The sequence below is a fragment of the Penaeus monodon genome, chromosome 37 (genome assembly GCF_015228065.2).
Source record: "Penaeus monodon isolate SGIC_2016 chromosome 37, NSTDA_Pmon_1, whole genome shotgun sequence".
Lineage (NCBI taxonomy): Eukaryota > Metazoa > Arthropoda > Malacostraca > Decapoda > Penaeidae > Penaeus > Penaeus monodon.
Window position 1 is genome coordinate 2,815,806 of NC_051422.1, and position 5,000 is coordinate 2,820,805.

Genomic DNA, 5,000 nt, shown 5'->3' on the forward strand with positions numbered 1-5,000 from the left:
AATAAATGTTACAAGTAAATAAGAGAAAAATAACAGTAATTATAATTGTAATTGAGTCAGTGATGATACAGTAACAATTATATGATGACGATAATCATTATAATAATAATGACGATAATGATAATGATGTTAATAATATTAATGAGAATGAAAATAAGAATATGAACAAGAGTAAGAATAAGAATACTAATGATGATCATGATATTAGCAATAATGATAATGATGATGATGATAATAATGATAATAATAATAATCATCATTATTGTTATTATTATTATTATTATTATTATTAATATTATTATTATTATTATTATTATTATTACTATTATTATTATTATTATTATCATTATAACAATAATAATGATAATAATAATAGTAATGGTCATGATAATAATAATAATGTAATAATAATAATAATAATAATATAATAATAATAATAATAATAATAATAATAATTATAACAATAATATTATAATATTATTATTATTATTATTATTTTATTAAGATAATAATACTGATAATAATTGTAATAATGATAATAACAGCAACAATAATAATAATAATAATAATGATAACGATAATAATAACAATAATAATAATAATAATAATAATGATAATAATAATAATAATAATATTAATAATGTTGATAATAATAATGATAATAATAATAATAATAATAATAATAATAAATAATAATAATAATAATAATAATAATAATATGATAATAATAATAAATATATAATAATAATAATATAATATAATAATAATAAATAATAATAATTGATAATAATATATAATATATAATAATAATGATAATAATAATAATATAATAATATAATGTAATAAAATATAATAATAATATCAATGATATATTAATCATAAATAATATAATATAATTAATATAAAAATAATAATATAAAATATAATGATAATAATATAATATAATAATAATAATAATATATAATAATAATAATAATATATAATAATATACTATATATATATTTATTATCTATATTTATTTATTTTCTATTCTATATTTTTATTCTTTATTATATCTCATTCTTCTCTCTATCTTTCTATATCATATTTTTTCTTCATTTCTATTTTCTTCCTTCTATCTCTCTTCATGTCATTCTCTTTCTTTCTCTATCTCTCTTCTTTCTCCTCATTCTTCTTCTCTTTATCTCTCTTCTTCTCTCTTCTTTCTTTCTCTCTTTATTCTTTATTTCTTTTTTTCTTTCTTCTCTTTTTCTTTTTTTTTCTTTTTTTTCTTCTCTCTCATCTTTATTCTTTATCTTTTTCAATCTCTTTTCTTTTATTTTTTTTTTCTCCTCCTCACTTCTTCCCCTCCTCTGTCTCCCTCTTCCTCTCTTCTCCCTCTTCCTCTTTCTCTCTCTCTCTCCTCTCTCTCTCTCTCTCTCTCTCTCTCTGTCTCTCTCTCCTCTCCTCTCTCTCTCCTCTCTTCTTCTCTCTCTCCTCCTCTCTCTCTCTCTCTCTCTCTCTCTCTCTCTCTCTCTCTCTCTCTCTCTCTCTCCTCTCTCTCTCTCTCTCTCTTCCTATCCCCTATTCATTCGACCCTCCTCAATGTATTTCTCCACTCCCCTCTTTCCTTTTTTCCTTTCTTTCTTTTTTCCGGTTTTATTACTTCCCTTTTCGCATTCTCACCCATAGTCATAACCACGATTTCTCTCTCCGAATAACTTTACCATAGTTACCCCTCTCATTGCTCTCCCTCTCCCCCCTCCTTCCCTCTCTCTCTCTCTCTCTCTCTCTCTCTCTCTCTCTCTCTCTCTCTCTCTCTCTCTCTCTCTCTCTCTCTCTCTCTCTCTCTCTCTCTCTCTCTCTCTGCTATCTATATATCTTTCGATCTCTTCTCTCTCTCTCTCTCTTCTCTCTCTCTCTCTCCTCTCTCTCTCTCTCTCTCTCTCCTCTCTCTCTCTATCTATCTTATCTTCTCGATCTCCTCTTCTCTCTCTCGTCTCTCTTTCGATTATTTCTCTTCTCATCTCCCGTACTCATTGTACTACTGATCTTGTTCTTTGTAGTCGATTTTGATTCTATCGTAGGTAATTGGTAGAGTAGATGGTAGGTGGATACGTAGTAAATAGTATGGAGATGTAGATCATAGATAAATAAATAAATTATAGTATAATAGGTAGATAGGAATGGGTAGGAATAGTATAAGAAATATAGATAATTGATGATAGATAGTGGATACTAGATGATAGATAGATAGATAGATAGATTAGATAGATGATACCATAGATAATGCAGATAGCATATGAGACAGTTACAGACAACAGAAAGTATATAAATGGAAATTAACCCAGCAACAGCAACGCCCCTTCCTTGATCGTTTAATAAAGAGGATTTTTATCCATAATCTTGTTACCTTTATTGATTCACTTTTTTTTTCAATAGAGGTTTCGAATAATTGTATTAATTTACTAAACTTTATTTTTTTTCGATTTTTTTTTGTATCTTTTTCTTTCTTTCTTTCTTTTTTATTTCCTGTCTTCCTTTCCTACTCTCTCTCTCTCTCTCTCTCTCTCTCTCTCTCTATCTATCTATCTCTGTCTCTCTCTCTCTCTCTGTCTCTCTCTCTCTCTCTCTCTCTCTCTCTCTCTTCTCTCTCTCTCTCTCTCTCTATTTCCTTCTATTTATTTTTCTTTCCTCTTTCCTACTTCTTTTCTACCTGTGCCTCCTCTTTCCTCTCTTCATCCTCTCTCTTCCCCTTCTTCCTTATCTATGACTCTGCTCATTCTTCTCTTACCTCTCATTCTTCCTCCCGGTCTTCTTATTCCTCCCCTCCTCTCTCTCCTTCTCCCTCTCCTCCTCCCCCTCTCTCCTATTCTTCTTCTCATCCTCTCTCCCCTCTCATTCTCTCTCTCCTTCGCCTCCTTCACATTTAATTCTTCATTCTCCTTCGCATCCGCTTCCCTCGCTCTCTCCCCTCTCCCCTCTTCCCCCCTTCTCTTCCTCCTCTTACCTTTCTTCCCATGCTCCCTCCCTCCTACCTCATCTCCACCTTCCCTCCTACCATTCCTGCCATCCTCCCTCTCTCCTTCATTCTTATCCTCCTTCTCTCCTTCCTCCTCCCCATCCTCCCTCCTACCCCTCTTCCCATACTCCCTCTCCTCCTCCTCCTTCTTACTCTCTTCCTCCTCCCTCTCTTCCTCTTCCTCACTCTCCTCCCCCTCCTCCCTCTCCTCCTCCTCCTCCTCCCTCTCCTCCTCCTCCTCCTTCTCCTTCTTATTCTCCTTCTCCTCTTCTTCCTCCTCCTCCCTCTCCTGCTGCTGCTGCTCCTCCTCCTCCTCCTCCTCCTTCTCCTTCTCCTTCTCCTTCTCCTTCTCCTTCTCCTTCTCCTTCTCCTTCTCCTCCCCTTCCTCCTCCCTCTCCCGCTCCTCTCCCTTCCCCTCTTCCCTCCCTCCTTGCAGCCAATATTCCCCGGCACGCGTCCCCAATCACACAGGTAATGTTCAGCTAATCAACACTGGATTATGAACTCCGCTGCTTGGCTAATCCTCCTAGGTGATTCGCTGTGAACAAATCCCATTTAGAGAGGCAGAGTGTAATCTCCATTGTTGTGGGAGAGAGAGGGGGAGAGGGGCAGGGAGTGATTTGTGAGGGAGAAGAGGTGGGCGTGAGAGAGGTGGAAGATGAGGGGGGGTGAGAGAAAGGGTGGGCGGGGGGGCGTTTTGTGTATGGTGAGAGAGAGAAACAGGGAGAAAGACGGAGTAAGAAGAGTGGGAAAGAAAATATATGCATGTGAGTGTGTGTGTGTGCGTGCGTGTGTGTGTGTGTGTGTGTGTGTGTGTGTGTGTGTGTGTGTGTGTGTGTGTGTGTGTGTGTGTGTGTGTGTGTGTGTGTGTGTGTGTGTGTGTGTGTGTGTGTGTGTGTGTGTGTGTGTGTATGTGTGAATATAGATAGATAGCTAAACCGATCGACAAAAACTTTAATCATCCAACACCCACCATAAACAAACAATTCAAATATAATACTATATAATACCAAACCTACACGAGAAGTGAAAAAAACAGCAAACAAGGACACACACACAGGGTTTCCACAGGTCGAGCAGGTAATCTAATGAAGTCATCAGGCGGAACAGGTAATCCAGTGTTATGAGCGTCCGTCGCCCTGGGAACTACACGGGCTGCTTGTTTACTAATAGTTGTATGCTGAAGGAGAGTGTAATAGTGATAGGTTAATAATGAACGGTAGTGAAAGGGATAGGTTAGTAATGAACGGTAGTAAAAGGGATAGGCTAATAATGAATGGTAGTGAAAGGGATAGGATAATAAGGAATGAGAGTGTAATAGTGATAGGTTAATAATGAATGGTAGTAAAAGTGAGTTTTATTACGAGTGGTTGTAAGAGTGGTAGTCTAGGAATCGTAGCAGGGATGTCGTGATTTTATTATGAATGGAGTGATAGTCTAGTAACGAATAATAAGGATATCATAGTTTTATAAGAGTAAAAATACATACTGAATGATAGTGATAGCGATAGTTTAACTGCAAGTCACAGAAAAATAGCAGTAGAAATAGTGAAACAAAACATATGGATAATGATAATTGTAACGAAACAGCCATCAAGATGATCATCCAACACTTCAAATTAAACACAATTCTGTAAACGTGAAAATATTTAACCGGTGAGAGAGTACAGTGAACGACGCCTGACGAACATCACGAATAACACAGGTAGTATTCTTTTGTATAGCCATTGCCAAGGACGATTAAAAATGGGTTATTCGGAAGTTGCAATAAAACGGGATTAGCAGTAATAAGGGCAATGTTTTTTCGATGCACGACACAAGACAAATAACAAAAATAAAGGCAATATACTTCGATCTAGTCTACACAAGATAACAAATACTAGCATACACAGGGAAAGCAATATTACAGGGAGTATTGGTCGCCATTCGTTGTTTCTGTGTAAATATATAAAATATATATATATATTCTCTATTGTATATTCACATAGATACGACACGA

General features: G+C 35.0%; 1 protein-coding gene across 1 annotated transcript in view; it reads right to left on the minus strand.

Annotated features, from left to right (window-relative positions):
• Positions 1-5,000, minus strand: part of LOC119596046 (transcription cofactor vestigial-like protein 3) — a 66,670-nt gene that overhangs the window by 47,324 nt on the left and 14,346 nt on the right. The gene's annotated exons all lie outside the window — the stretch shown is intronic.